A 21,990-nucleotide genomic window follows, 5' to 3' on the forward strand; every position below is an offset into this window, starting at 1 on the left:
TACTCAGGGTGTACTGGCAGAGGGACTTGAACTTAAGGACATGGGACAATCTGCACAGGTTGCCAGTGGTTTGTGAGAGTTGTGAGAAAAGAAAAGGGGAATTAAAAAAAATTTATTGGCATAATTTACATTGGACAACATGAGCACATTCCAGTCAATCTACTTCATAGACATGATCTCATTGGTCTCCCCAACATCCTTATGAGGAAATGAGGGGGATGACTGTGACTCCACCCTTTAGGCCAAAAGCCCCGTCCTTCACTCCCACTGTGGCTAGGAGTGGGTGGAACACATTTATCCAGAGGAACAAATGACCACCTTCCTTGCTTCCCCTCAGCATGTGAGTGAACAAGTTTGACTTTCCCTGCTTAAGGCCATACAATTCCCAAAACAACTTGTCTGAAATGTTGGGGACTGAGTCACTGGCCAATGATAATTCTCAAACAACTGCTGGTTTGTTTCTCAACCATTGTTTAGCATTCTGACTTGGACTTGATACACCATGTAACGTAAGTGCCTGTGATGAAATCTTCCTTGTTGGCCTAGAGGAGAGTTTTAAGAAAGGGAAGACAATGGTGAATATGGAAGAGGAGTCATTTTGTACTTTTGCACTAGAAGGAGACGTTGTTAGCACCATGTTCAACTAGAAGATAAAATTTGAGACCAGGTAAAGTCAGCACATTGGGCATCCTGAAATTTTCTCAGATAGTAAACTAGATATCCATTTTTCTGTTGTTTTTTTCCTGCAACTAGATTGCCTCTCAAGATTTATTCTACTTCTCCCTTGTGTGTAACTAAAAATAATCTGTAGCAGAATTGTTCAAATTCTCCATCGAAACAGTTATTAGTGTTTATAATTTTGAGGGGAGCTCATTGGGAAAGAGAACACTAATGACAAAAATCCATCAGATAGTATTTTTCACATTAGGAAATAGAGGATAATTTATTTTAAAACCACTCTTTCAGACTCATGTTTGAGTATCCTATAAAGATATTTTTAGATTTTTCTTTCTCCCGCTACAAATAAGACTGTCCCAAATACTGAGGGATGAAAAGCACAGAAGATTATTCTCTGTATAAATGTTGACACACGAACTCACTCTACGCACATATGGGTATCTCTTACGGATATAGAACTCAGCAACTTCTAGCAGTCATCTGAGATGAGCACCATATGTGACATAATAACCCATTATTTCACTAAAGCTTTCAGAGCTTAAGAAAATAGCCTGAGGAGTAAGACTGCTTCTTTCTGAGCCAAGGTTGCAATCTTCTAAGTCCAAGACGTGCTTGAAAACAGTCATTAGGTAATTGTAAAAGCCAAGGGAGATCAGTTTAAGAATATGAAATCATATTACTACCAACTGCCCTTTTCTGTACTCAATCCAGACAGAAGCTAGACACATGGGATGTGACATTTGTATAATAACAAAGAAAAGGAGAAAAAGAGAGCAATCTTCCCATCTATATTCTCTTTGTAGAATTTTATTACTAGCTGCTTCCTATAATCCCCAGAAAATGGGAAAATTATATTTGTTCAATACGTTATGGAAAGTCTTCTTCTGTCTTTCTATGACGTAGTTTCAGGTCATTATTAGGCAATTGCATTTCATGTATCATTAGAAGCCTATTAGTTTATTGAAATCAACAAGATAAAAGGCTGTTCTTGATATCAAATAAAGAGCTTTGAAATGGAAGTCAGAATACTTCACTCCCCCTAACTTGGTGCATGATCATGAGACTTGAGATAAAGTATCTCTACAGGTCTTTCCAGAATTACTCTACTCTTTTTGCAAATTGCTTAATATTTGTAGAAAAGCTTCTATCTGTTTCTGGCATGGCAATGATGGAGGCAGAACCTCTACTTGAGATAGTAAGAAAAATAGGCCAACACATTTACAAGAAGAATTACTGGGCTAAAAGATGCACAAATATGGACTGGGGTGTATTTTTAATACCCAGAGAAATTTCCTTCCCTGAGTTACTTCATTAGCAACTGTTTCATTACCTATCCCTGGCTAAGATTTTCCAGTAATTCTAGGTCAGCAACTGTACACTCTATTTTCTAAGAAAAAATCTCTTGTATTTTCCAACTGCAAAGTTTTTACACCAATGGCCTTGTTCCTTAAGGGTCTAAAGGAGACTGAAAGATTAGAATGGAAAAAAAAAGATTTACATAGGAAGAAGTTCTGGCTGGGGAGGATATCTAGTCTAGAAACAAAATATGTGGCTGGCTTAATAAAAGTTATCAAGAATATAAAAGACCAGCTGCTCTATATTTTCTCAGAGACTAGAACCTAAGGAAACCACCTTCAATTACAGTAGAAAGTGGCCCTTTGGGTTGGAACCAAAGAAGAATTTCCTAGTTGGGGCTCTGAAACAAGTCACTAAGGGAGATTGCCACACCTCTCAAGAATATCTTGACATCGGGACAGAGATTAGCCCATGTGTATTAAGGGCTTCTATATTAAGGCTCTGTACTAAGCACAATATATTCATTATCTCCTTTCACAACAGCCCTATGACAGAAATGTTATTGTTATTCTCATTTTATTGAGAAGACTGCCATTTGTTCAGTACCTAACAAGCAGAAGAGCTGGGATCTGAACTCCAGAGTAAGCTCTCTTCACCATTAGGATTGATGAAATGGCTATGCGACAAGAAAAGCAAGCTATCGGATTTGATTTTCACGTGTGGGAAAACCCTTTATACAGAGAAATATAATCTGATATTCCCCATCTCCACCAAGTCTTGAAATCATTAGAAAAGGCTTAAGTGGCTGAGAGTTGTGTAAAGACCACAGAACATATAAGAATTTATCAGCTATGTGACCTCAGGCATGTCCCTTAACCTCTGATGCTCAGTTTCCTCTTCCACCTATTCAAACACTATTACATCAGAAATTCAATGGTGAATAAAATCTGGAAAATGAGAAAAATAATAACGACCTCCCGCATTGCCCTGGGTATCACTCAGTCAGCACCCATTCCCATCCCACTCTCCCTTCTGCACCAGAGACTCAAGTTACAGAAGGAAGAAATTTCTGACATTAAGTTTTGTGAAACATGCTTCTAAGTGCAGAAGGGAAGACTAGAGAATTGATACCTTCTGAATGAAAGATGAGTGTTTCAGAAAAAGTCCAGAGAAAAAAAGCACCAACTTTTTTGTTATTCACTTTCTCTTGTGTACTTTAATAGAATTTTTTCATACCTCTATTTACAATTTTTATCATATTTTAATTATTGTTTCACGTGTCTTTTTCCCCTGTGAGATTCTGGATTCTAGAAGACAAAGTCTATCATTTTCTTCTTCCCTTATCTACCAAAGTCATAACAAGCCCTGAGCCTAGCAGATTGTAGGCACTCATTAGACATTTGTTGAATGAATGAATGTTCCTGGCTGGAAAAAGGAGAATAAAATCACAGGAGAGAAAAATATAAATTGAACCTTATTTCACATACTGAGATTGACAGATCATTCATTGAAAACAGAAATTCTTTTTTGCTTTATTTAGATGTGGGAAGAGCTATAACTAGGCACAATATGTAAGCATCTTTCACAATTGTTTAAAACCTCCAGGACTCCCTCCTCAGCAGCTCTTAAGAGACAGGACAAATTCTGGTTTGTGAAAGGGAGTGGGTGGTCCTGCTGGGATGCAGGTGGAGAGGACCACATGATTTCTTACAGCCTGAGCTTCAGTGATTCAGTGATTCCAAATGAACGCTCAGGGATCCTTCCAAAAAAATGATTCTTTCCAGTTACCCTGACTTCCTTGAACAAGCTCACTGAAAAGGAAGAGTCCAAATATTTAATCCAATATTGTCATGTTGCAAACATTCTGTTTTTACATCAATGGATTCTTTCAGCCAAGCAGAAGTGCTGTGAATGTTGACTTGGAACCACTGTGACTTTGCCTCCATATGATCAGAACAATAAGCTGAAAAATCAAACATTCTGTGAAAACAGGTTTGGGGGCCAAGATCTGAAGTGAGCTATTTTTTTAGGTGGATTGACTAAGTAAACTATTTGGAATAGTCAAACAGGTTCAGCTCCTGGGACGTACCGCGTGGTCATCAGGTCTGAAATCTCAGAGTGTCCTGCATTCACTCAGGCTTTCAGTATCAGGTGATGTGAGCCAAACATGCCATGGAGACCATACTCAGAGCATGAATTTATAAGAGCTGTCTTTTCAAGTTTGTGTATTGAGCACCTCCTGGGTGAATACAACTATACTAGATATCTTCTATTTATTCTCTATAATGCTAAAAAACAATCCTGGAAGGCAGCAGTCATTATTTCCATTGTATATCTGTAGAATTGGGGCTTCAGAGAGGTTATATAAACTGCCCAACACTGTCCAGCTACTAAATTAGAGTCAAGATTGAGATTCAGATGTATCTCTGCTAGCCTTCCTAAGTAGTAGGGTGGCACACTGTTGGATCATTTACAAGCATCTGAGCCTGAAAGCTGGAAAACATAGACCAGTAGACAGAAAGCATTATTGAACGAGTAGTTGTTATTTTTTAACGAGAGTTTGTCTTTTGCTTTAAGCCAGTTGTTCATCTTTTTCCCACTGAAATGGAGAGTTGTCAGATATCAACAATCCATTTCCCACTGCTATCTGTGAATTGTCTGTATTATTTTAATGATAGAATCATTTCTTAAGGTAGAGTAGTGTATTTTCTTCATAATGTCTGAATTTGGCACCTTGTAGAATAATTTTCTGAACGGGAATTGTGCTTCCATTACCTAATTGCAAAATGTTGCCAAAATTTAAAAAGGTTCTGGGAAGGGGAGGCAGTGCAAGAATTCAAGTGGACCTCAAGGTCTTGCTCTTAAAAGAAATGGAAATATTTTTGGACTGGATTGTCATCCTATTTGTTGGTGTAACTACAACTGGAAAGGGAGAATAAAAGGCAGTACTTTTCTCCCCACTTTCTCTGGTAATACCTACAACTGAATTATGCTTTCTTAAAGAAAATATTTCTGAGTATTTTGCAAATTTTACCATCTTCAAATATACTAGTTTAATGCCTCACTCTAAGGAATAAATAAATTTATTCTTATGTAATAAGAACTCTAAGAAAAAATGATGTCAATCAACTACACTGTAAGCTCAAGCAGTAAGAAGACAAATGCAAGTAATGCAAGATACAGCGTTAAAAGTTGGAGAGGATGCTGCGTAATTAACACTGTCTCACTATCATCAAAGGTGGTGAGAAGGAGCAGGAATTTGTATACCCATGGTGTGCCCAAAATATGAATACTTTTCAAATGCTACAAATTTCAATCTTTTATTTTGAATTATATTTTACATACATAATCTCAAAATGGTATTAACTTAGTTATATTCTACTAGATAAGAAAATTAGGATAGTATTTCCATCCTTGTTAATCTTTCTCAGTTTCCTCATGAACTTAAAAATCTGTCAAATAAAAGATGTCAGTGCGAAGAAAAGAAGAGACTACCCCTTCCCTGCACCGTCCATACCATACCCTATGTCACTATACATTTTTCTCCCCTTTTCTCTATGTTGTAGAATTTTCAAGTCTATTAAAAAAAATTCTGGTATGTTGTTTTTCCATTTATAATTCTTCTAATGGCTTTCCACATAGAATAGCAAAAGATTTTGTTTTCAATCCAAACACATATGGATACTAAAAGCCTATAGTCAAGTCACGTTGATTTTGCTTATTTAAGTCTGTAATGTGGTAATAAATTGAATACATTCTTAGTAAGAGTGCTAATTCATCCACCACAGCAATTTTCTGTGATTAAAAAAAATACGGATATAATAGTCAGGCTACCTTACCCACGTGAGGTACTTAGCTGGGGACTTGGCAATCTTTTCAACCATTCAAGGATTTTTATCTTTTTCTTGTTCTCAATATTACATAAAATAATTTTGCCTCTAATAAATATCTTAATACTATTCCTACTCTTTATCAAATGCTGGAACAGAAATCCCCCAAAGGCAGTTACTTTTGAATTTTCACAATCTCTCTTCATGAGAATTAACCAGGCAGCCCTAAATGGAGCCTAAAATTTCCCAGACAAGGCAAAATAAATTTAAACAATAGGTTGCATCCTGAAAACAATAGTAGAATCAAGGGTTACATTTTTGACCAAAGATCTGCACTCAATTTTTACTGGAATCTACCCCAATATCATATAATTTTAGTGATATGCCATAGTCAATTTAGTACTAACTTTCTTACAACGTGAAAATTAAGAAAACAGAACAATAAAGTAGCTAATCATTCATTTCTCTTAGTGTTAGTTTATTCAACAGATTTCAGAGAGTGTAAATCCATAAAACGGTCCACAAAGTAAGAACCAGAGGACCCTGGGGAGAGGGCTATACCAAAGCCAGGAACCAAAGGAATACCTTCCTTCCCCTCGACTAATGAGAACAGTGAAGGTTCAAGAGGAGGTCTCCCAAGGTCCAGAGGCAGAGAAATAGTCTTAAAAGCAGGAGCACACTGGGGGCTAGATGACTAGGTCACATAGAGGATGCACCTGATGTATAAGTGTCAACGTGATCACCACAGTGACCCCGGCCACGCTGTCTAACTGCCTGTCTCTCAAAGTCCAGATGCCATAGAGCCACCCAGCAGCAGGTGGACAAAAACTTGCCAAGTCAGAGAGAGAATGAGTCCCACTTGCCTCCACTGCCTTTTTGACTTTAGGTAAATCACTGAAACTCTCAGTTCCCATTCCCTAATCTGTAAAATGTTGATAAATAAAATTAAACGTGCTAAAGATTATAAGACAATGAAGGTAAAAAGCACGTTGTGTGCTATCTGGTGCTCTGTAAATGTTAGTAATCTTTATCTGTTTGTGTGTGTACTATTAGCATGCAATAAGTAATTCTAAAATGTTCACATTGCACAAACAGAGAGGGTAGATGAGGGAACTGCCCTTGGTGTGATGAGGCTGGGTTTGGGGAGATCTCTTGGGCAGGAGGTTGCAGCTATGCACACAGACACACCAATCCATACATACACTAGGTGGTGACAGTTACAAGACTCCATGCTGCACTCTGGACGCTACCTGACTGCTTACAAACATACTCGATATGGGCCAGAAAAAAACCCGATACTGTTCTTATTCAGGGTACATACCACAAAGCAACATTTAGGGGGGCTTCAGTGAGAAACTTATAATAACAACAAGTAACTTAATATGTTTGTTACGAAAATTAATAAAACCATGTAAGTGAGAGCATAACAAATGTTTATAATTTTGGAGCGTTCATGAATAATTGTTCAGCCACTATCACAACATTTCCTCATACTCTGCATCTTCCAAACCACTTGATGAATTATTTTATCCATAAATTGCCTGTGAAAGAAGGCAGCACAGAGCAAGTTAGCTTAAGATTCTATCAAGCAGCTGTTACACCACCAGCACTTCTTCACCTGCAGGATCGTTGATCCTCATGCAAAACCCCAAAGAACCTCTCATACAATTAGAAAAAAAAAATGTTCCAAGTAGGTATAGGTTTAACTATATTTTGTAATTTAATACAGTAAAACTCAGAGATCCATTTATGCTATACATGGAAATACATATCCATTCTCAAACCACACCAAATGATAGTCTATAGTTTCCTACTGCTGTAACAAATCATCACAAACTTAGTGGCATAAAACAACATAAACTTATTATCTTATGGTCTGGCAGTCAGAAGATCAAAGAAGTCTTACAGGGCTAAAATCAAGGTGTCATCACCTTCTGGAACTAAAGGGGAAAATCCATTTCCTTGCTTTCTTTAGCTTCCAGAGGCAGCTTGCATTCCCTGGTTTGTGGCCCCTTCCTCCACCTTTAATCATATCACACCAACCTCTGCTTTCTTCATCATGTCTCCTTTCCGATGCTGACTCTCCTCCTGCCCTTCTATAGGAAAGAACCTTTGCGACTAGACTGGGCCCACTCAGACAACCCAAGATAATCTCCCCATCCCTAACTTCATCATATCTAGAAAGTCCTTTTTGTTAAGTAAAATAATATATTCACAAGTTCCAGAGGTTAAGACATGACATTTTAGGGAGTGTAGTATTCAGCATACCACAGATAGTACTTACCACTACATTTTCTCTTAAAAAAAAAAATGCATTGGGAGCACAAAAAGTGTGTTTCAATGTGCCTGATGAGCCTTTGTGATTGAGTTCTGCAGTCATTACGTCCAATTCTTCCTGCCTACATCATTCGAACACAGGGTTTCACATGTTCGGCCCTATTAATATTTTGGATCAGGTATTTCTTTGTTGTGGGGAGCTGTCCTGAGCACTGTGGGAACTTTAGAAACACCCATGGCTTCTACCCACTAGATGCCGGTAGCACTTTCCTCACAGTTGTGACAATGAACAATGTGTTCATACATAGTCAAGTGTCCCCTGGGTGGAAAAATCACCCTCAGTGGAGAACTACTCATCGAACAGAAAGCAGCCAAAATTTTTAATGGCCTCTTTAAAGGCAATAACTCATAGAAGGCAAAAGATCTGGAGGTACAGACTGATGGCTAATCTTAAGGGGGCAAATGTGAGTCATATATCTCCGCACTGCAGGCTAAATTTACTGCTCGATGTATTTGTCCAGAAGAGACAGAACTTATTCATTGGCAGTAACTCATCTATGTGACGGTCCAGTGTGGGTCATGAGGCTTTCATACATACATATGAGGTTTTCAACTCTGGACATCAGGCTGAGTGGTGCCTTGTTACACAATGTCTTACAAAAGCTGTGAGCTCATGTCTCACTAGCTTTCTTTCCACAGACCATAATCTCCTCAACCTATATCCTGCAATCTTTCCATTATCCTATGTTGGTTCTCAAACACAGGGGTGATGATGCCTCAGAGGGGACACAGGCCAGGCCCCAGAACTCACTTCTTGGCTCACCCCCCAGGCACTGAGTCCCGATATTTGGTCATGTGTGCACCTCTTTCTCAGTTTCTTTTTACCATTAACTACCTGGTATTCATCTTGCAATTGACTTTAATTTTTCAAACATTAATACTACTTCAGCAATAAGATATGTGAATCGTATTTTTAGAATGCTTTCATAGTTTTTCTAAAGTGCACTGAATTAAATACATAATTATAAAGGATTTCATGTTTGTCCGTGTGACATTTACAAGTATCTCAGAATTAGATGCACATAGGATACTTTAAAAAATTGCCCTGGAGGAGACCAGTATCAACAAAACCCTGATATTTGTTTCTAAATCTAAAGATGTTTTTCCCATCTATTCAAGTTCCTCACGGTTAAGAGACCATCAAAATACAGCAAACCAAACTGCTCACAGACAGATGTAGAAAGCTCTGACAATCAGAAGGAAAACCTTAGGTTACTATTTACACGCTTTTAAATATCTTCCTTTTCATTTTCCTTTAAAATAACTAATAGTTAAGATTTATTCCCTTAAAAAAAAACAGCATTACTAGGTAGTTTGTACTGGTATGTTTAACACAAGACATTAGCCAGATAACCACAGAAAAAGCAAACTAAAAAATTGGGGAAAATAATCTAGACCAGGATTTCCCAAAGTGTATTCCACAGAACATTAATTCTACAGGATCTTCAGAGACATTACATGAAGAAAAAAAAAAAAAAGTCAGGGGAGATTGGCAGAGATCTATAGTCAAATAAGTTGAAGAAATGCTGTTAAACAAAATCAAAGGATTTTTTTTTTTTTTTATTGTAAGACTTCTCGGAGACTCTCACATTCTACTGTACTTTGTGAAACTTAAGGGAAATATATATTAAGCAGGCAGTCCTAAATTTATTTATCAACAAAAATCCTTTTTGTTTCCTCAGAGCATTTCATAGGACTAATGTTCTAAGGAACATATTTTGGGAAATGCTGAGTAATCTGGATTAGAGAAAATTTTATTTTTCTGAGACTAAGGAGAACAAACTCCAGGATAATGGATATTTTTTAGTGCATGCTATCTTATTTTTTAAAAATACTTAGAGGTACAGACTGTCTTTTTCTGGATTAACTTTGTCAGCCACTGCTTTGCATTCCCAGGGGCTCAAAAAACATTATTGGATGAGAATGACAAATGAACATAAAAGACAACATGGAAATTCCTTTACTGGCTATAGCATGGTTTATACTGGCTACTACTCGGCTTTCAAAAGTAGCTATACTTCTTTTTATCTTAACTCATAAAGCTCCACAGAATGTGGGCTCTGATAATCTAAAAACAATCTTAGCTAAAGCTGATATTACCTGGAGTGTTAACAGACAGCTGTTACAATTCATGGAATCAGCAAACAGGATATTTTGCTTAGTGGACTTTTACTTCCTGTCCATGCACAGTACACAAACACGCAGGGGTCATTCTAAATGGAGACTAAGGCCATGAATTGAAAATTAGTTAATTTGTCAAATTTGATTTTTCCAGCAACTACTGTTTGATATGAAATTGTGAAAGTAATGAGATAGAGTGGCCAAAACACTGAGCCCAGAGTGACTCCTAAGAAATGTAAAGCCCCAAAATGTTATCAAACAAGAGTTTTAGCACTGGAAGGGATAGGAGAGATAGAAAGTGACACTGTCATTAAGCAAATAATCACGAAATCAAGAATTCTCACATGGGGTGCACAACTCGATTGTAGGGTGAGCTTGGGTGAGTCACTCTGCCTTTACCACCCATTTTTATCTATTAAATGAGAAGGTTGAGAAAAATAATCATCTAGCACCTTCCAGGGGCCAATATCATCAGCATCACCTGAGAGCTTGTTAGAAATGTAGAAACCCAGGCCTCACCCTGGACCTACTGAGCCAGAATCTGCATTCTAACAAGATGCCCAGATGAACTAACACATTGGTCTTCTAACTCTGTTCCTAGTACCTCAGACCATACCCCTGCCTACCCTCGCCATCACCAACCACTCTCATGGATGGGGAATTAAGGGCAGGATTAGCAGTAAAGATTAATGTTTTAAAAGCTCCAATATTATAACCCCTCTCTTTCGATGGACAAGGAAACCAAGGTCCAGAGAGGTAAAGCAGATTTCCTGAAACCACACAGATAATTAGCAGCAGAACAGAGGCTTTATTATTAGTTTTTCCAGTGCAGTCGACTGTACTGTTTCATGAGAATGTTACCAAAATGATGCAATTAAATTGCCAAGTGTTAATGTTATAACAAATGAACAGCAATGCTTTTCTTCTCTTGGAAAAGACCTTTTTTTTTAGTTTAAAAGAGACTGATTTTTAAAGAAATTATGTTTTTTCTGGAGGTGCTTAGAAAGAATCGAGTTACAGAGTGTCTCATTCCTCTTCCAGGCAGTAGGAAGGCTTCTAGACTCAGGCCAGATGCTTACTCTCTCCTTTCCCCTCTCTCACCACCAAACCCCCAACCCAGCATGCGTGCGTGCACTCACACACACACACTCACACACACACACATCCGTTGAAGATGTGTAATTTAATGATGAATAATGACAGAAACGACATGATCCAGGATGCTCACAGTCTACTGTTAATTAATAACCCCTTTAGCAACTAGCATTTTGCCTTGTCTAAAACAACTGAAACTTTCTGCAGCTTGGTAACCAAATATAGCTCAAATGACCACAAAGAAATGAATGTATATATAGGTTGAGCAAATAATTTGTGGTCACATTTAAACCAATTTCACTCATTCAATTTGAGTATAATGGGCATTTGTATGTTCCCCAGTGACGAGTGTCTCTTTTCACCTTGAGGAAATCCTTACTCTTCCATTTTGTTCCACTCGCCCTTTCACCATTCTCAGTCACTGGTGACTTAGAAATAAGGGAGATGTGTACGCCAAAGTCAGGAAGAGTAACAAAAATATTTGAATGTACAATCGAGCAGACTGTAATTGGCCTTAGTAATATAGTCAGATACTTTCTTCAGTTTGCTTCTAGAATACTCTGGGTTTTGCCTGGAATAAAGGTACTATATTTAAAATGAAATGGAACATATAACTGCATGGTGCCATGTCTACCCTTTGGAAATGATCTTTTGTCATCCCCCTCACAGCATTATTGTCCAAGAACTGTCAAACCAAATGTGCCAAACCAAAAGTTAATTTCAGTACTTCCTTTATGGTTGATAAATCTCAAATATCTTCCTCACTCTTCAGTTCTTTGCTATCTGCAAATCTTTATAAATGGGGGGATTCTTGTTCTTAGTCTCTTTTTCTTATGTAAAATTATAAGGTTTTTTTGATAGACCAGCAGCATACAATATGGTAAGATTAGGTGACTTACAAAGTTTAGCCAAGTAATACAAGTATCTAGCTTGTGCATGGAAAGCAAAAAATAGATCAAAATGCATACCCATCTTCTCAAGAAATCTTTGACTGTTGGCAGAAGTAAAAACTGCAGTGAACGCTTATAGAAGACAGATGTTAGGGGATACAATTCACATCCTCTCCAACCAAATTACATCTTTTCTTTTTTTAGGAATAATTGTTAAGGGTACTCATCATAGACCACAATCCATCCAAATAATAAACAAGTCCTCATACCAAGATTCTATAGCAGTCTTTTCAATAGAAATATGAGAGCCACAGACATAATTGTAAATTTTCTGGCAGCCACATTTAAAACATAAAGTTAAACACGTAGAATTAATTTTAGTAATATATTTCATGTAACCCAGTATGTCTAAAATGTTATCATTTCAACATACAGCCAAAACTTAAAAATTACTAAGGAGTTATTTTACATGAATTGTAGTAGTCTCGGCACAGCATGGTAATCTTAAAAGATTAGGAGGAGAAAATGGTGAAAGTGGTTTGCAAGCAACTGAAAAAGCCATTCCCAATAATAAGCTAGCATCAACCCTAAGGCAGCTGAACTGTAATAGCCTCTTAGTTGTTTGTTTTTTTTAATCAATAAATCTCAAAAGAAAACTGAAGGTTCTTCTCATCACTTCTTATTTTATGAGTGAGATTTACACTCAGTAGTCAAGTTTTTCCATAAAAAGTTTAAAATAAAAATAATTTAAAATCATAAGACAAGTTGGCTGTTCTCTCTTCTCCCTTCTCCTCCCATACTTGTATTTGCTTCCATCAATGCGCTACCACAATTTGCATCATTTCACTTGTTAGTTGGTTTTCTTCCTTCTCACGCATGTCCCACAGAATAAGCTCCCTTAGAGCAGGAACCATAGGTCATGTTATGTTCACTGATATATCTGGAGTATCTGCCCTCCTGCCAGCCATATGAGAGTCACTCAGTATTTGTTACAAGAATTATAAAACAAATTAAGGAGCATCAACTAGGTCAGTACAAATGTAAGGGTCTTTTTTCATTAATAACACACACTAGAATTCTAGGGTTTGTTTATCCTAATGTCTGAATGGAACAAAGCAGAAAGAGTAAACATACCAAAAGTTTCAACTTCTGTAGCACATTGCTGGACATTTAAGAATAACTTCTTAAGTCAAGATTTAAAGTTTGTTGGGGTCCCACCCCCAGAATTCAGGAGGATCTGTGCTAGGTAGGGGCACCTACCACAAGAGGCCTGGACCAAGGACTCAGATTCTGAGTTTGGGGTATTTTCACCCAGAGCAGCCAACAGCAGCTCGGTCAGGGAGAGACCTTAAAACAGGCTCAAAGAGAGAAACCAAAGACAGAAAGCACAGCAAGGCTGAGTGAATATCCAAATATCCTTCGGAGGGGAAGAGCAGAGGGCACAGTACCCTGAGGAGCTGGAGGCCTGCTTCAATGTAACCAGTGGCTCCTAGACTAGACTTAGCGGGTCCCTCTGCACAGACCCTGAGCAGCCTTCTATCAGGCCCAGGGTCACAGGGTTACTGCACCATCATAATAGAAACTAAAACCAGCTATTCTCACATCAGATTATGACTACCAGACCTTAAAGTGGTAACCAAGGTAGAAATTGGGGTATTTATTTTGGAATTCATGCAACAGATTTAGGCATAACTGATTCAGATCTATTTATCATAACTTCACCACCCTCCTCTCAATTCCACTTCTTTTATTTTCAGTTTCTTCATTTAAAATTTTTTCTATGTAGTAATTTAGTCAGTTTGCTATAACCTCCACCTGAAATATACAAAAATTTAAAATCACACACAAAAACCTGAGTGCCAACTTGAGGTATGAAATGTTTCCTGTTAACTACAGGAGATAGTAAAGGAGTAGCTGCTATGAAGAAATCTTTGGCATGATTAGATCTGCTAATAAACTTTATGGGTCTATGACTCAGAATTAAATTAGTCAGATTAGGAAGTTAAAAGGAAAACAAGCAAATTGTTTTAAATGCTGGCATTCCCTAAGAGATCAGGGAAGCTGAGATAAAAGCATGTTTTAGGGAGTTGACTGAAAAGGCTTTGGCACAAGAGAGGTGAGGTGGTTTGAGAATCTTTCAGTACCTAGGAGGGACTCTAGCTTGAAAAGTATACAATTCTAACAATGAGAGTTGTAAATTCTCACTGATAACAGATAGTCAAATGAGATTTGAGATATTCAAGAGTCAGAGCAGCTGCTTCCATCTGGGAGGCCAATTTCATTGGGAGGATATATGGATACACATCTGTGCAATATCTTTTTTTATATCCTAATACATAACCCTCTTTATAACTAACTGTATTTTTCCCCATACTGACAGCACTACTGCTACCTGGCCAGTTCAGAAGATAAATATTAGTGTAAGGGAAATATCAGAATTGATGACAAAGAAGGATCTAGAGTAAGCATTCAACAGACACCTATTTATTCAAAAAGAAGTGTGATAAGATACTACTGTTACCCACAGGCCACTCTGTGTTATAAAAGATGCCAAAGAAACATGAGATTGGACTCTAGCCTTTGAAGAACTTAATGATCTAGCTGGAAAGAGAAAACATAGACAATTAGAAGCTAAAGCATTCCAACAGAACCAAATACAACAGCACATTCTGGTCTCTACCACATCACTCTACTGTACTTTCTCTACAGCACCTGCCACCATCTGAAATTGCTCAGTGTTTATTTAGTGTATGTTTATTGTCTCTGACGTGTCTCCTACTAGAATGTATGCTTGTGGAAGAAGGAACGCTATCTAGCTCCCAGTGCCTAGAACAGACTATTAGTTGAATGAGTATATTATTAATGAAGAAAATAGATCACCTACAGCTATTTATTAAGGACTTGATGAATGATAAGAGCTACAAGCAGTTAGAGGAAGAGTAGACTGAGGTTACATTGGCAAAGAAGGCTCCACAAAAAAGGGGGAGCCCTTGAAGGTGAGTCTATGTGAAGAAGTGGTCTCAGAGGACCAATTGCCAATGCCAGGTAAGATGTGAAAAGCAGAAACAAACAGTACTGATAGAATAGTTTACAGGCTAGCTCATGAATTTCTCCACGTGACAAATGCTCAGTACTTAAACCTCCTCTTGGTACACCCCTCTCTTCATCAAACATGCCATTCTCTCCATCACATAGGCTCACAACTCCACAGCCACCTAAGATTCCTATCCCCACTTCACTAGCCCCACAGCCAAGGAGTGTCCAAGTTCTAAAGATTCAACTTCAGCCATTTTTTTCTCATCTATATTCACTCATCCACTCCCACCACCACAATCTTGACCTCTTTAACACTGACTTGAACTATTGCAACAGCCTCTGGTCTTCAGAACCTCCAGTCTACAGTCCAAGACATGATTTCCTGTTCCAACTCTGCCTCTAAGTTACCTGTATGACACTGGACAGAGATCACAAATGTCACTATGCCTGAGTCTTTTCATTTGTACAGTGAGGAATTGGAATGGACTAAATCATTGCCATCATCTCTTCCTACTCTCCCATCTCAGAATCCTATGATATCTCTGTCTTCTGCAGAACCTAGCACAGAGAGAATGCACAAAGATTGTTTTACTTTAATATAATTGAGTGATATTTTCCAGATAATACCATTGAAAAATTATCTGTGAGCTTCAAATCAAAGACCCTTTAAAGATATTTCTTCCCTTTATTTTACATTCTCAAATACATTTTCACTCTGAGCACAGGGCTTTCTTCATTCTAGGCAAAATATATATATAGTTAATTGTCCATTCTAAGCAAAAACAATCAGTTTAAATAGTTTTAAAATCTAGTTTTAAAAAATCTGGTTAATTCTCCAATTTAAGCAACAATCTCTTCCCTCTCTCTTCCTCTCTCTCCCTCTTTCTGTTTCTCACAAACACACATTCTTTCTTACTCCTTTTAGGTGTAGATTCAACAATCTAATCATACTCAAAATAGAGGCATTCTTATAATGTGTGAGGACTCACTGAGAATAAAAAAGAATGTTAGAGCAATGCCTCCCAGAAATGTTCATGTGCACATGAATCATCTGGGGGTATTGTGAAAAGATAGATTCTGATGCACTTAGTCTGGAATGAGGCCTCCCAGACTGAATTTCTAACACGCTCCCAAGTGATGCAGATGCTGTTGCTCTGGGAATCAAGGTGCAAGAGCACACGAGAACCTTAGAGAGCATGGTATCAAAATCCCTCACTTTTGCAGCAAAGTTGAGGCCCAGATTGAGGCTGCTGCAGGCCCTGCAGCTCATACTGACAGAGATGGGACAGGCACAGACACTCAGACCTCTCCCTTGGGGCTCGCAGGGTGCTGATGCCATGCTGCCCATGCAGAGCGCAGCCGCACACCCTGACTCTTCTCCAGTCCACACACACACACACACACACACACACACACGGTGTGAGAGGTCACACTTCTGGAGAGCAGCATGTTTCTCACCACTTCCTACTGTAGGAGAGAAGTCCTTAAATCTCACCTTCCCCATTTACTAGCCTTAACTTCCAACCCACCAAAGACAGAATCAGGAGGAATACTCTTAATTCTGCCACATCCATTGAACTGCCTTTTCTCTATTTTTCCCTCAGCTTTACCAAATCCTTGAGAGAAAATATGACTTTTTTAATGTCCTTAAACCAGCTGATGATGAAGTCTGAGAGGCCGAGACTTAGACACACTGTCACTACCAAGCCACCCTGCTGAGGCATCCTCAGGGTTATGTGCACGTGTGTGAGCACACTCCTAGCACTATGTGAATGGAGCATCTGGACTCCCACTTGTTTACTTGAGGAAAGTTCCATGTCTGCAGCATGTGGGTTTTCTGGCTTACACTTAGAAAGTTCTAGTATATTCCCAGGTGTAGTTTTCCTCACTCTTTTCCCCATAGCTTCATGATTTTGCATTGGCTTCCTAAGTTCAAAAGGAACTTGTTGAAAAGAAGAGAGGCAAAACAAGAGGAATATTCAGACAACAGTACAAGTCTCTTTTCCTCCCTAAGGACCAGTGGACAAGCTCACTGGAGAGCATCTAAAACCATAGCCAGGAACTGGCTGAGGGTACTGGGAAATGAAGCTCATTTTTAGTTTAGTCTGTTAAGCAAAATATCAGCCTTGAGTTCATTTGGTTTCAATTTACTTTTCACAAAACACATATATAGCGAAAGACCTTGTACTTGTATTTTCCTTGCTGCTTGCAAATTTCACCCCCTTTAAACATAAAAGGAGAAAAATAATGGTGCTGACCAGAGCCAAACATAATATGGGTGGACACAGTACAAACTTTCCCTTAGAAAGCTTTACCCTTAGACTTCATGAGCGAGATTTCTCTTAAACAGAAAAAGACAAGCATATCCTTTGGCAGTAGAATGTTTCGCTGTCAGTACAATTCAACACATACCCTAGAAGATCTTCATTCTCCTTAACTTTTGGGAACCCTACCCTCTATAGTACAGAACAGGAAATTAGACACACTGAGGAAGCAGAAGTGATACAGATTGTCCTCTCAATGTTGCCCTCTTTAAGTAGAAGTTTAAGCATTATTCTTCAATTGCCCAGATCCTTTCTTATTCCACTTCCGAATCCCATGACACCATAAACAATAACATCTACAAAAACATACGCACACCCCACCCTCCCTCCCTTAAAATAAAAACTCAGCTATCAACTTACACCTAATTATGGAACTCTAGAAATCATTTATGTTAGATCTGAAAGACTGTGAGCGATCATAGCTCATGCATGTGTGCCTAAGGCCCTTTGCAGTGAAATACTAATATTTCTTAATTTCAGGCAGGGCCAAGACTTCTAACTCACAACCTTATGCTCTTTTCACTGCACCAGTTTTACATGAAAGAATGAAAGCATTAAATGGAAAGCACTGTTGTGTTACTGGGGTCCATTACTGGCCTCTGGCCTCTCATACGTTTGTTGTTCAGAAGGAGTGAAACGGAAGTGAAGGATGAGGTGGTCTAAGCCACTTCTTATGCATGGGCCAAAGAAGTCTCCACACAATGTCATTTCAAGCATGATGGAAAGACTTTCTCTGTCTACCTCCCCAATCTTACCACACACCAACAGCTTCCATCATCAGGGATTCTGAGCATCAGGTTAAGCACCATTCTACCCCTAGTATTCTAGCTTAAAATTCAAACACTCTGAGAGAGATGATACTTTTTTCTTGGTGAGTCTAGCTAAAGGTTTGTCAATCTTGTTTATGTTTTCAAAGAACTAGCTCTTAGTTTTATTGATCAGTTCTATTGTCTTTTTAGTCTCTATTTTTTTTTTGTTTCTGCTGTAATGTTTGTTATTTCCTTCCTCTTAGATTTAATGTGTGTTATTTCCCCCCTCCTACTAACTTTGAGCTTCATTTGTTTTTATTTTTCTAGCTCCTTGAAGCATAAAGTTAGGTTATCTATTTAAGACTATTTTTGTTTCTTGAAATAGGCATTTACTGCTATGAACTTCCCTCTTATAACTACTTTTTCTGAATCCCATAACTTTTGGCATGTTACATTTCTATTTTTGTTTGACTCAAGGAATTTTTTGATTTCTCATTTGAATTCTTCTTTGACCCATTAGTTGTTCAGTAACATGTTGGTAATCTCTACATATTTATGAATTTTCTAGTATTTTTCATGTAATTAATTTCTAGTTTCAACATAGCCAATATTTTATAACTGTAAATAGAGTATAACCTTTAAAAATTGTGTTAAAAAAGAGATGAAGTGATTAAAGGATAATTAAATTTTAAAATAAATAAATCTTTAAAATGTCTAGTTTCACACCATTGTTACTGGAAAAGATTACTGATATAATTTCAATCATCTTGAATGTATTAAGATTTGTTTTGTGGCCTAACATGTGATCTATCTTGGAAAAATGTTTCCTGTGCCCTTAAGTATATGTATTCTGTTGCTTTCGGTTGGAATGTTCTGTAAATATCTGTTAAGTCCATCTGTCTAACCTGTTGTTTAAGGTAAATGTTTCCTTATTGATTTTCTGCCTGGATGATCTATCCAGGGATGTAAGTGGAGTATTAAAGTCCCCTACTATTATTGTATTGGTATCTAATTCTCCAATTAAAGTTGTTAATATTTACTTTTTATATTTATGTTGGGTGTGTAAATTTTTACAAATGTTATATCTTCTTGTCGGATTGACCCCTTTATCACTATATAATATCCTTCTTTATCTCTTATTACTAGCTTTGTTTTAAAGTCTTTTTGTCTAATATAATTATGGCTACTTCAGCTTTCTTTGTTTCCATTTGCATGGGATATCTTTTCCATGCTTTCACTTTCAGTCTGTGTGTCCTTACATCTAAAATGAGTCTCTTATAGGCAGTGTATAGGTGTCATTTTCTTATTCATTCAGTCACTCTATGTCTTTTGATTAAAGACTTTAGTTTATTTACATTTAAAGTAATTATTGATAGGTGTGTGCTGATTGCCATTTTGTTCATTGTTTTCTAGCTGTTTTGTAGTTCCTCTCTGTTTCTTCTTCTCATGCTGTCTTCCTTTGTGGTTTGATGACTTTCTTTAGTGGTATGCTTATATTCCTTTCTCTTTAGCCTTTGTGTATTTATTACATGTTTTTGCTTTGTGGTTATTATGAGGCTTATATGTAACAACATATCATATAGCAATCTATTTTAAGTTGATAACTTAAGTTTTATCCTACTTTAAAGTTCAATATTTTTATTCTCCTCCACCCCATATTTCATGTTTTTGATGTCACACTTTACATTTTTTAATCTTGTGTATCCCATAATTTCAGACATACCTCAAAGATATTGTAGTCAGTTCCAGACCAACACAATAAAGTGAATATCACAATAAACTGAGTTACACAAATTTTCTGGTTTCCCAGTGTATATAAAAGTTATGTTTACACTATGTTATAGTCCATAGTGTGCAATAGTATTGTCTTTAAAACATAATGTACATATCTTACTTTAAAAATACTGTTGCTAAAAAATGCTAACCATCATCTAAAACTTCAGCAAGCTGTAATCTTTTTGCAACAGTAACAACAAAGCTCACTGATCAAAGATCACATTGTCAAATAATAAGAATGAAAAACTTTAAAATATTGTGAGAATCACCAAGATGTGAGAGAGACATGAAGCGAACAAACGCTGTTGGAAAATGGTGCCAACAGACTTGCTCAACATAGGGTTGCCACAAACTTTCAATTTGTTAAAAAAAAAAAAAAGAAAGAAAGAAAAAGGCAGTATCTGTGAAGCACAATAGTGTAAAACACAATAAAATAAGGTATGCCTTTATTACAATCATAGTCATTTTTACTATGATTATATTAGCTTTTATAAGTAATTAATTCAGTGCCTTTACTATATATTTACTTTTCCAGTGAGATTTATTCTTTCATATGTTCTTGTTACTAATTAGCACCCTTTGTTTTCAGCTTGAGGAGTCCCTTTAATAGTTTTTGTAAGGCCAGTTTAGTGGTGATGAACTCCTTTAGCTTTTGCTTATCTGGAAAACTCTTTATTGCTCCTTCAATTCTGAATAACTTTTCCAGGTAAAGTATTCTTGATTTTAAGGGTTTTTTGCTTTTTTTTTTTTAAAGCACTTCGAATATATCATGCCATTACCTTCAGGTCTGCAAATTTTGTGCTGAAAAATCTGTTGATAGCCTTTTGGGGGTTCCCTTGTATATAAAAATTGTGTTTCTCTTGCTGCTTTTAATATTCTCTCCTTGTCTTTAACTGTTGATATTTTAATTATAATGTGTATTGTTGTGGGTCTCTTTGGGCTCATTTTATTTGGAACTCTCTGGGCTTCCTGGATCTGGACGTCTGTTTCCTTCCCCAAGTTAAGGAAGAAAATCATTCAAGAAAGGAGAAAATTCAGCCATTACTTTTTCAAGTAAGATTTCTGCCCCCTTTTCTCTTCTCTTTCTAGGAACACTTTAATGCAAATGTGTTCTGTTTATTGTTGCCCCATAAGCCCTGAACCTATCTTCACCTTTTTTTCTTTCTTTCTTTCTTCTTTTTTTTTGCTGCTCCGATAGGTTGAGTTCCACTGCCTTGTGCTTGAGCTGACTGACCCTTTCTTCTGCTTCATCTAGTTTGCTGTTGTACACCTTTAGTGTATTTTTCAGTTCATTTATTGTATTCTTCAGCTCTGTGAGTTTTGTTTGGTACTTTCTTATATTTTCCATCTCTTTGTTGAAGTTCTCACTGTCTTCATTGATTCTTTTCCCCAATTTGGTGAGAATCTTTATGATCATTACTTGTGACTCTATCAGGTAGATTACTTATCTCTATTTCATTAAGTTTTTTTCCAAGGTTTTATCTTGTTCTTCCATTTGGAATATATTCCTCTATTCCTTCATTTTGCTTGACTCTGTACTGGTTTCTCTCCAGTAGATGAAACAAGCGCCTTTCCCAGTCTTGAAAGAGTGGCCTCGTATAGAAGATGAGTTATTTTTTTCAACTCTGCCCCAGTTCCTGGTCATCTTTCAAATATCCGTGCTTGTCAAGCAGCCTAATATATTTTTTAAAAAATAGCTCCCAGTAGCTGAAAATGTGCCAAGATCTTTTGGTTTCTCAAAGGGGAAGATCTCAACATCTAGATTCAGGCTGACAGGAAGGAAGTCAGACCCTCAGGCTGCTGCTTTTAAAAATATACTAATATATACTGTCCTGAGAGGCCACAAGCATAAGCCCTG

General features: G+C 37.3%; 1 protein-coding gene across 3 annotated transcripts in view; it reads left to right on the plus strand.

Moving 5' to 3' along the window:
* The window catches only part of COL8A1 (collagen type VIII alpha 1 chain), a 497,220-nt gene that overhangs the window by 37,913 nt on the left and 437,317 nt on the right, over positions 1 to 21,990 (plus strand). The gene's annotated exons all lie outside the window — the stretch shown is intronic.

This window comes from Camelus bactrianus, chromosome 1 (assembly GCF_048773025.1).
Source record: "Camelus bactrianus isolate YW-2024 breed Bactrian camel chromosome 1, ASM4877302v1, whole genome shotgun sequence".
Lineage (NCBI taxonomy): Eukaryota > Metazoa > Chordata > Mammalia > Artiodactyla > Camelidae > Camelus > Camelus bactrianus.